Raw genomic sequence first — 12095 nt, 5'->3', positions numbered from 1 at the left:
TGGCTGAGCAGTACAAGCCAAGCACAGGAAGAAAGTTGCTGTTTATTGGCTTCTGAAGAGTACCTACATAAAGCTTGGTAGTATGAAAAATGCAATAATACAGAAAGAAAGGAAAAATTAATAGTTCTAAATACAAATCTGTGCATAGCAGAAAAACCACACAGTGCTTTTCTCCAGGGAAATTGCATTTCCTGGTTAGTAAATGGTACTTTTGGGGTCATCAGAAATTCTGTTTCACAGAGTAATGACACAGTGTGTGTTTCTTAGTCCATGTTGTACACTTGCCAGAAATGCCATCCTCTGAGTCTGTGCTCTGAACTCAGGTTTTTATTTAACACAGTATTTTCAAAAGACTGCTCTCCCTGATGATCATAGTTGAGACAAGCTTGATTATAACTTTTTCTTATTTTCTCAACCAATAAGAATAAATGACAGCGGCATGGCCAGATCTGCTGTTTCCACTCCATTCTTGAACAAAAACTGATTAAAACAGGGAACATCTTTCACTATCCTTTTATCTTGTGCATTCATTTATGCTAATACGAAGCAGGGGAACAGTGCTACATACTATGACAGGTTAAATTTGATGCTCAGCCTGCACTTGCAGAATAAGAGATAGTCTTCTGTAGACAGTACTTCAAGGGGAGATGGATTTCTTCAGAGGAAAAAGTTTGATCTGTAATTCTGTCCTTAGCAAATACACATGCATCCATTTGTGTTTGTTCATAACTTCTTGTATTTCAGAGCCAAGGAGAGAAAGATATTTTGCCTATTACTGCCAAAGAATGAGCTACATGTAAATAGAGTAACTGCTTTCTTTCATCCATCATCTATAATGGCCATACAGAAACCTGTAGAAAGCAGACATGAAAAAGGGCAACAGATGTTGGTAAGCCAGCAAGCTACATGTACTAGCTTTGGTTCACAGTAACACTGGGCTTTTCTCCATATCAAGGCAGAGGGGCCTGGAGGGGAGCTTTGCAGCACAGCTCTTGACCAGAAAGCTCTAGTCAGACTCCTGCTGTGGGGCTTGCTGGCACCTCCATTTTCCCATAAGCCTGTGGCTAGCAAATGGTCATAGGCATTTGGCTTAAGGGCTTCTCAGCCTCTGCTGCCAGAAAGTGTGAAGATGAGTTTCTGGTTCCCTTCCTTTGCTTGCAGGTTTCTGTGAATACTTCTGAACCTCACCTCTTCTGCAGTAACAGTTTTTTTAAGCAATAGTAGCAAAAACACCCACAAAAAAAACCCAACAAAAAAAAACAAAACACCAGACAAGCAGTCCTCCTGCTTATCTCTATCTCTAAACTCTGGTGAGGCCATACCTGGAATACTGTGTCCACATTTAGGCTCCTCAGTACAAAAGAGAGATAGAGGTACTGGGGAGAGACTGGAACACATCTTGGATGAGGAAAAGCTGAGAGCTGAGATGGTTCAGTCTGGAGAAGAGAAGACTTAGGGAGGTCTCCTTAATGTGTAGAAATACCTGAAGGGAAGATGCAAAGAAGATGGAGTCAGACTCTTTTCAGTGGTGCCTGATGTCAGGACCAGAGGCAATGGGCACAAACAGAAGCCACAGGAGGTTCCCTCTGAAAATCCAGAAGCACTTTTTTTGGAGGTGAGGTATGACCATTGATTAATTGACTGTTCTCATTTACTAGTAATGGAATTGCTCGTAGTTTAAATCATTTATTTGCGTGCACCTTGGCAAAGTAACAAGGAACAAACTCAAAAATGCTTGCAATTCTACAAGGGTCACTGCTGAGTTTTCACTTTTGTTCATGTTGAGGTGTTAGCTTTTTTGCTCTAACAGCTACAAACTTTATAACTGAAACTGACCTAGTTTATTAAAAGCACTGTACTGTTGCCACACTATTGTAGTTTTGCTCAGTTCTTCAAATGCTGGTGGCCCTAACAAGTGTCCCCACTAGAGAGGACTTGTTGCCTGTCAGGGTCATTGAGCAGTGACAGTTTATCTTAACATCATAAATACAGACTGTCACATGGAAAATGAGGTGCTCTACATGTGTTTCTCTGTGTGTGTGTTCATTTATCAGTTTCATAGTTATCATCCATAGTAGTTTGTTGTTGAAAAATGGTAAGTTACCAGAAAATGTTGCAGATTTTTATATGGACTTCCCCCCCCCCCCAAAATCTCACATTTCAAGAAAAGAATTTTATCAAACACGTGATTTTTGAAACTTTTTCAACTACCTCCACTCACTAAAAGTAGCAATTTGACCAGATTAAAATATTACACTGGAAGCACTTCGAAAATGTAGAGCTGAAGTGCAAACTAGACTGTAGAGTTGATTTATTCCAGACTCAAAACCTTGAGATCCAGACATTCCTAGTTTTTGAATATTATTCAAAATCTAAGTCCAGACATGAATCTTGCATTGGAAGGTTGACCAATTTATATACATCTCTGGAGGATATTTAACAAGGTTTGATTGGACCTGGAAGGTAATGACTACTTAATATTTTTGATGAGTAGTGATGAGTAGATGAGGAGTTAAGGATTTCCTGGGGGTGGTCCTGAGGTCATCTTGCATTTCACAAACACAACCTGCAAGAAGACGTTGCAGAGCGTCTTATATATTGCAAAACTGATAAACTCAGTATGTAGTGAGTGTCTCAGGTGAACAGAGTATTCTTTTTCTGTATTTAGCAGAGTTAAACAAAATGATAGTTTGCTTAATGTAAAATTTTCTTTATTTTATTTTTATTTATTTTTTCTGCAAATTTGAGATAATAAAGATGCAATAATCTGAATTTAAGCTTGTCTTAATATGTTGTCTCAGTGTACCTTACCAGCCTACCATAAAGTCAAGAATAAAATACCTAAAGTTAGGCATATTCTAAGGACCATTCTGAAATGAAAAGCAGTGACTTCGTCCTCTGGGTACTTTCACTGCTTTTGACCTGATCCAAAGCCCCAGAGAATTCAGTAGTTGGCTTGGTTTGGGCTCTGTCTGGGCAATGTGATTATGTCAGCAATAATATTTCAGGGAGCTGAAAAAGCAGCTTGATAAGGAGGGAGAGAGCAGGCAGGACTCAGAAATCACTACCATAGAGCAGACTGTTCACACAGGCATGAGTGTTGTTTAGGGAGCACTGAGCACTTCAGAAAAATGGATCTGCTGCAGCAAGTTGCTTAGGGATACTGAAGTCAAAGAGCATCCAAACATTGCTTTGTGAGTTGCCTTTACTGCAAATAGAGTTAATGTTTCGTTATATTTGGAAAAATGCTATAGAATTCCCCCTTGGGCCTCATGGAAAAACTGAACCAACAGGAACATTAGTTGTAACCCTCTTCTCAGATGCCAGGAAAGAGGAAAGAGTTCTCTGCCATAACGTAACAAGACGTCCTGTTGAGGTCAAGAACATTTTTTACTTCCGTGATCTCTCTACCTCAGACAAGGAGAAAGGAACTTAAATTAATTAGAGAAAATAGAAAACACAAAATGCCAATGCTCTGCTTGTTAATTCACATAAAACTGGGATACACATGGAGAAAGGCTTGTGTCTTTCCTGCAGGCTTCACAGTTGCAGGGAAAAGGCCCCTGCTCTGTGCCTGGAAGATGGATGAAAGTAGGGTGACTGTGCCTGGCTGACTTCACTCTCAGGAATGCAAAGGGGACTGGGCTAGGACCAAGGTATGCAGAATTTTACAATGACCCAGACATTATGAACTTCTGCACATTGGGGTATTAAGGATTACATCCTTAAGTGGCTTAGCTTTGAAGGCAGTAAGTATGGGCAAAGAGGGCCCCAGAAACCCCTGGTCCCTGATTCTCTTTTGTCCCTGAGCTGGGAATTAAGTCCGGCTCTGCTGACCACCACGCAGCTCAGACTGGAAGTGGGAAAGGATGCCCAGTACACAGCAAGGGAAAGAGGAAATCCCTGGCCACATGACTTTGTGCAGATGGTCTTAGGCTTCTCGCATAATCCTATGCTTTTGTTTCTTGGGAGAGACCCCACCTCTCCTTTGCCTGAGTGTAAGCATGTGTAGGAGGCTCAGTGGGGGAATCTTGCTGATTTAATCATTCCTTACATGTTGTTTGCCTGTGTATGGGACAATTGAGCCTGTAACAATCCATCTTGCATGCTCTCAAATAGGAAAATGCTACGTATGATCTAAGCTGCATGCTGAAATGTGGTTATTGGAAATGAATTTTATGGCTGAATAGGCCAGCATCATGTTGTCTCTTTGCTTTTTTGGGGCTTTTAGTTATTTAATTACAATGTCATGCCGGCAAAATATTTTATGATTTTTCATTTAGCTCGCTGACTTAATCTTCTGCTTCTGGAAATGTTTACACGCAGATGACAAAATAAAGATTTTGTAAGTAAACTGGTGGCTTACTTTTTGATCATGTTAACTGAAAGGCTTATCTTTGTGGCATCTTTTTAAAGAATAAGAAAGAAATTTTCTGAACTCCTATTATATGTGTTAAGGTAATTAATTTTGCAGTTTCTTATTCATATTGTGGTTGCTGAGAAACAGAAGTAATAATATTAATTTGGAAGTGTTCTCCTTCCATTTGTCCTTCCATCAAATTGGCAGTTCCTGATTGTTGTGTTCCGTATGGTACTCTGCCAAATATTTACATGTCTTCCCTTATAGCCTTTGAATGTATTTGTAAATCCCTTTCTTTGCACACATGGTCTGTGTTTTGGTGAAAGAGGTCTATTGAAGGCATTCCTAATTACTGCAGTAGCATTCCTTACAAAATTTACATGAGAAGCTCTGTTCAGATCTTAGGGTTTTGAAGAGATTCCGGATTTTAGAGGTCACCTAATGCTGTGAAGAAAATAAGACAGTCCTGTTGATTGTAAGATTGCTGCACTTTTTCCCACAATGAGGAAGGCTAGTATTAGGTGAGATAATTACTGCTGCAGAGCATGTTTGGTTGCTGTTAAGTGACTGAGAAATAATCCATCATAAGTAAAGCTGCTGTTACTAGCAGCATTTGCCTTCATTTCTATGTGTATAAGAAATGGGAACATGTTTGAACAATCTGACTCTTTAGGTATGAGTGTCTTTTGCCTGTAACTTCTGTGCTGTGCTACAGTAGTTTGTTTATACCTGTCATCTATCATATGGCAGATGAGAAGGAAAAAATCAATACATAGCTATTTTACCTCCCACTAACTTACCATATGTTGAGATGCTTACTGTTGCTCACTTAGCACTCAGGCTTCAAACTGTGTGTTTCAACTTTCTCTTTAATGTAATTTACTTCTCTACTTAGTTCGGTAGGTGTAGTGCTCATCAGCAAGACATATCCTCTTTGTTCAAACTTTGTTCAAATTTTTAAAAAAATGTGGAGATTATGTATCGTGCTGCTTATATTTGTGGAACCTGGCGCCCTCCATCTTTTGTAGTATGGTGGGGATAATAGAAACCTCTTGCCTGCTTAACTCATGTGATTAAAATGGGACACATTGTGAAGTTCTCCTCAATTAGCATGATAGGCTCCCGGGGAGCTGATTGAGATGGTTCGCATTTTCCTCTCTAACGAGTAGAAAGAGTCTTTTGAGAATTGCTAAATAATTCAGACCATTAGGAACCTGTCAACTTAAACAATGCCCCTTCTGACCAGAAAAATGGTTGTGAGCGGTTGGACACCCTGGCAGATGTTGAACTTGTTCTCATTGTTCGCTCTGCTTCAGGCAAATAGCTTTGCAGCAACTTGCAGTATTTCTGCATCACTCTGTTCAGGCGGTGCGTGCTGGTGTAAGCAACACATGTTGGACAGACTTCATCTAGCTTTTATACCCCAGTATTTCTTTTAGTTAGTTTAATGATACTGTAATAAGCTACTAATATTGCCATTTACCACTTTTAGTACATTTGCCAACCAGATCTAATGAAAAGCCACAATCAAGACTTTAAAAAAAAAAAAAAAAGCCAACAACCTCCCCTCCCCAAATTTGACTTTTTTAATATTCCTTTTGTTGTGTTAATTTCTTATTTTTCATTTTTAAGTGCTTCTCTACAAAAAGAATGATTAGAGATATTGTTAAGCAGAATTTTCTATATACTCATCTAACCCTAGGATCTGAAACTTCTTGGGAAACATTCATGTCTTGAAAAATCCTATAAAATCATATGCATATGCAGGACTACTTTAGTTAAAATTCATTATGCAACAAGAGTTATTTCATATGCCTTTTGCTTCATGCAATTGAAGCAAACAGTGTTTTGACACAATTTTCCTAGAAACCTTGCCATAATTCTCCTTCTGTAACATTTATTTATGTCTGCAGATTTTTCTAATTTCATTGATGAACCAATGATCAGTATTTTAAAGAAAAATTGTTTAATAAGTTGGTTGGAAAACAGCTTCTTAAAGCTTCCTGTCCCCCCGGTAACTGTTTGCACTTTTGTCTTGAATGGGTGATGGCAAATAGTCGATCTTGCACAAGCAATTAGCTGGTCTGTTGGATCAGTTAATGGAACAAGCAATGGTAGTAATGCAATGAGACGTAACATGTGTGCTTTGTAAATATTTATGTTGTAAGATCTAGTATATTGTTGTGACAAATGACTCCGCCTTCAAATATTTTTACATGTTTAATAGGCAAGATTTTTTTAATGACATGTGAGAAGGCTTCAGTTCTCATTTTTCAACCTAATGCATTCAAAAAACCTTTCCACTCTTATTTTTATGAGATTTGTCCAGGTTTTGAATTTTTGTTCCTACAAAGTAACATTTTTACATATATCTATTGCAGTAAAAGAGCTTTTAATTATAGCTCAGAAGACACAACTACCTGGTTAACTAAAATTTGTTGCTGTCCGCTGTGTATTGAAAAAGTGTATTGCTGAAGTAGTGCTTATCAAAAAAAGATGCATCAGCTCTGCTCTATTGATATTGAAAGTATTTCCCAACTTGATCTTGTGTATCAGTACTTCTCGCTTTGTGTTTCAAAAATGAAGCTTTTACCATAAGTTCTGAAGAAAAAAGACTTAAAAAGTGTGAGTCTCTGAGGCTGTGCAGGACGAGCCTGTCCATCGAGGTGGGTGCCACTGCTGCTGAGGGCAGCCTTGTTCTTGGGGGTTAACTGTTGTGAGTGCCTTGTTGGTTTCAGATGTTGCAATGAGAACCCTGGCAAAACAACCCCTCTTTTTTTTTGCTGAGCATGACATTATATGGTATGGGATATCCTTTTTTCTGTTGGGATCAACTGCTGTTGTCCTCTTGCCCAGCTGTGTCCTCTTGCCCACCCCAGCCTTCTCACTGACAGGACAGAGTGAGAAATGCAGAAATCCTTGATGCTGTGAAGGCACTGTTCAGCAGCAGTGAAAACAATGGTGTGCTATCACCACTATTTTGGTCACAAATCCAAAACACTGCAACATAGGGCCTACTGTGAAGAAAATTAGCTCCATCCCAGCCAGTCCCAGTACTGGCTTACTGATGGATCATTGCAGGCCAGGCTTCTTGCATCTAGCGTGCAAGTCACTGAAACTGAGGAGATAGATTTGCTGCATAGTTGTTTTTTTTTCTCTGCTAACTTCCCATTTTTCAGTAATCCTTATGCCACCTGCCTTGCCATCATGTGATCATGCTTTATCTTTCTTCATTTAATTCTACTGAAATTAATAAGACAGGCGCTATAGGCAGTTTGATTCCCCAACTATTCTCTGTAACACTTGAAAATAGATCATAACCACAAATAGTAAGCCCTTGTTGACAGCAGTGCTAAAGAACCATGCAACATAAAAGTAAAGGAAAAATTTCATCTTGCTTTAAACATTAAATGTGGCTAATTGCATGCTTTAAATGTTAGTGGATTCTCCCTGTTTTTGACACGGGGAAAACCCATTTGAGGGGAGCACAAGGTGTGTGTGGAGAGTGTAGAGCAGTTCCTCTCCCCTGCAGAGCTGGACAAGGGCACAGACTCTACAGGGAGGTGAGGATGGGGAGAATCCCTTGGATTTGTTTTATTACAGCATTTCAAGTGAGAACAGGAGATTCTGCCAGAAAGATAGTAGGCACTAAGGGCTTTGTTAGTCTCTGTGATAACTGAGAGTACATGTACATCACATTTTCGTTGTTTAACATCTATTCTGACCTGTAGCCAGAGCTGTTAGGCTTGTGTTGATGCTGTCATTTGGTAAATGAAATGACCTGCTTTCTGGCAAGCAGGAATGGGCTAACACACAGGCTCGTTTACTCTTTTCCCAAACTCCTCTGAATCAGAATTAAGTAATTAGTGACTTCCACTGTTTTTGTCCTTTTGTGTTTGACAAACATTTTGAGAGGAGACTAGGAAACTGAGTGCATGAGCACTGGTTTGCAGAAAGTTGAGTTCTCAGAAATAGAATTGACATCTTCTAGAGGAATTTAATGGGGTGTAAGGTTTGCCTTCACCACTTGCTCAATGGGAGACCACTGTGTTTCTTGTGCAGTTCCCCTTCAAGGCAAAAATACCAAGAATGGACCTTAAGTACAGTTTAATGAGAATATTTCTTTAGCAGATGTTGCATGATTCAGATGTTTTAGTCATGAGATAAACAAGGCTTCGAAACTCATCTCTAGTTATTATCTTGTTGACAATAACATGCAATTATTTTTTAGCATTAGTTACACTTAGTATAGCACAGCTTCCCAGCTTTCTTGAGAGCTCCATTAGAGGTTTCTGATTTGAGAAACCAAAGTTCTTACTTCAAACTTCTTTAATTCCTACACAGATCCTGTTCCAAAGAGCATGGGAACATGTTTTGGATTTCATGGGAAGACTCTGTACACATCTGCCAGTCTGGTTAAGCTACTGATATCTTTCCAGATGTGCCCATCCAGCACCCATCTGTGGAGCATTAGTCGAGAGACCTTATGGACCAGGGATTTTCACACAGCTCAGCTGTATCAGTGTTAAGTGAGCTAGGCAGGAGAGGGCCAGAGGCAAAACGACGAACTGATCTTTCAGAAATAGACTGAAGTGTGTCTAGCAAAACATATAGGGGTGGCATATGTGTATAAAAGTAAGCAGACTTTAGGGAAGGAGGTGTGTCATTATATCAGCATGAATACTGGGAATATGTGCATTTTCTATGTTTTTCTTCATGGATCTCCATTGCTTAGGAAACAAAACCATGGTGACAGTGTGATGTCCTAGAACTTTCAAAGTAAAATCTAAGTTTTTTTAATGTAAAAGTGGTAGAAAAGGTAGGTTAAATAGCTGTCTTTTTGAGAATTCATTTCTCTTCATCTATAAAAATAAGTTAGGGGCTTTAAAACATCTTTTCAGAGGGAGAGAAATGAACTGTGAAAATTAATACACAGAACTTTATTTTTAATTCCATTGAGGACTTCTCTGCACAAACTACAGTTTGTTTTTACTGCAAAACAGATGTTAAGAGCCATTAAACTAGCAGAGGCATACATTAACACAAGCTATGGAGTTTCCTCTTGCTGTATTGAAATACCCTTTAATTTCCTGTGTGACGTAGCAGCTCTCTAGAAAATAAGGATAATGGCACCCTTCTCTTTCCCAGCGATGTTGTGATGATGATACTTTTGTGGAAGATTGTGAGGCACACAAATACTTCACATAGTAATAAGAGATTAATTTATTGTTTTCACCATGGGGCTTGCCTACTCTTTGTTTATCTCCAGAGAATATCTCATCAGGTTGTCCCAAGTTGCTAATGGCAAGGCAGTGGGTGAGAAAAGGGGGACAAAGTGGATGTGGAGACTCAGTTTTGGGGATGTAATAAAGAAAGATCCTCATATTGTAACCCACAAGCTAGACTGTACCAAATAAATCAAGTAGAAGTCAGAAAAGTATGCCTTCAACATGCAATGTCAGTCATCATCATGGCTAAGCTTCGCGAACGAAGATTTGGGAAGGGCTCTACCCACGTTTGTTACAAGCGCGTTGGTGGCTGAAAAGGCCAATACGAGATAGGCACGTCCGGTTGCAAAAGGTACAGCAGAAAGACTCCTTAGGTGGTATATTCTGCAAGGCATGATTCTTTCTGCGTTGTCTTTTCTCCTCGAGAGTGATCCTGTGTGCTTTCTCAAAAGCATCAGCAGCGTTATAGATGGTGTGTCTCCAGGCCTCCCAATTGGAGGCCAGAGTAGACCAGTTATGGTGATCAATATGGCCAAGGCTGAGATGTTGTTTCAGGGAGTCCTTGTATCTTCTCTTTGGGGCTCCTCTCTTGCAGCAGCTGGTGGCAAGTTCACCATAAAGCAAGATCTTAGGGAGGCGGTGGTCCTATGAAATGTCAGTAGGCTAAAAGTAATCAGTTAAGTATGTTAGAGGTGAAATTTTGAAAATAAAATTTATTTGAAGATAAAAGAACTTGGGGTATCAACTGGAGTCTTGAGACCAAACTTAATGAATGTTGATTGCCTTGTTACAAAAAGTGGGAATGCATCAATGGAACTGGCTGATAAAAAGTGAAAGACATAGTGAATACACAGGTGGATTAGAAATAATGTAGTAAATAGCTGAATGACCCCCAAGACTGGAATGATCAGATACAGTGAACTTGAAGAAGGATAAAGTACTGGGTTGAGTGCTTTGCACTGATAGCAAGAATGCCTATTCACATTTGGGAGTAACTCTGAAAATGGAAGTGAAAGGGAATGGACAGCTTTATTACCTGTTACTGGAAGATCGCGAGGCATTAATGTGATTCACCTGGGTCCAAGGTTATGTTGGTCCAGGTATTTTTAATTGAATTGAGGAAGAGTCACTGTCATTGAAAAGGATGCTGGAGAGGCATCTTTGGGAATAGTATTTATACTTCTGAACATGCATCTTTAAGAAAGATAAATTCAACAGAATAGGTGATGATGAACTGGTTGGATACTAATTTTATCTAAGGAATCATTTGAACATGTTTTAATGACCTAAGAGATGAATTTGTGGGGAAAATGCAGTACTCTGTGTGAGAAGGGGGGTAGGACCAGAGGCCAACTGTTGCTCCCCAGAGAGACCTGGTACTTTGACTCATGAGCTGTCATTGCTTCCATGTTAGTCCCAGAACTTGGATCTGGCCTGTTAGTGAAATGATTGGACCACAGCAGTGCTAAGGGAAGAGAATATAACCGTACCGGGAAAATGAAAAAGAAAATAGTCTGCTTTGCACAGAGAGTAAAGTTGTTTCCAGAACAAGCGGATGTGAAGCCCCTGGATGTATTTTCAGTTGTAGAATTAGCAGTATGGGCATAAGTCATGTTCTGCTGTATTAGGTTTTACAAAAACTGACCTGTGGAACTCGCTTGTGGAAAACTTAATGGAGGTCAGTAAAATTCAAAGAAGGATTTAACCTTTGCTGTGATGAGGGGAGTGTATTCAGTGCTAATATTGTCGACCTGTGAAGTTTGAGAAGAGATCCGAGTTGTTGCTATCCAGTGGAAGAGTTAGGTATAACTGGGCTTTGGAGATGAAATAAAATTTTATTCTGAATTACTCCAAAGCTCCTGGGTTCTGAAGTTTCCTATGTAATGAGTCAGGATAGTGGACACAGTGGAACAGGGGTCCACTTTTAGGTGGCAATTCCTCTGTTACTGTGCAAATCATTATTTCATTTTTGTGGACATATATAATGATTTTGGGCTTTTGTGGGTCACTAATGATTTTTATTATAGTGTTCATGTGTTTCTTTTCAACTGAACACGTCATCTGCAGTGTAACTTGGCTGTATTTTCACACTTGGCACTTGAATGTAACTGTGCAATTTTATTAGAATATTTGAATAAATGCCTTGTTTTTTGGCCGAGTTTGTTCACCAACTGTTGCTGCGATCAATGAAGTGTTGAGCTTTTCTGATAATAAAGCAATTGTGCATGCACCTAACTACAGATTTAACAGCTTAACTCTGTATATTGAAACTTGGGGATTCCATTTGCAAGTAAAGAGACATTTTTTATCTGCAGTCAGTTATTAGAAAACAATTCTTTCCACGGGAAAGTATAAATGTCTGACAAAAGAAAGTAGTAAGGAAGAGAGCACCAGAGTTTACGGTTGTATACATGATGCTGTTGTGTAGAGTTGTTGAACATAACTGAGAGCTGCTCTTGAGAGTGGGTTTTCATAACTACAACATTCCCGCTGTGGTTGGAGGAATT

The sequence above is a fragment of the Pipra filicauda genome, unplaced genomic scaffold, assembly GCF_003945595.2.
Source record: "Pipra filicauda isolate LSUMZ 115617 unplaced genomic scaffold, ASM394559v2 scaffold55_size4083901_pilon, whole genome shotgun sequence".
Taxonomy (NCBI): domain Eukaryota; kingdom Metazoa; phylum Chordata; class Aves; order Passeriformes; family Pipridae; genus Pipra; species Pipra filicauda.
The sequence above is the reverse complement of the archived record's forward strand: the minus strand, read 5'-3'. Positions refer to the sequence as shown.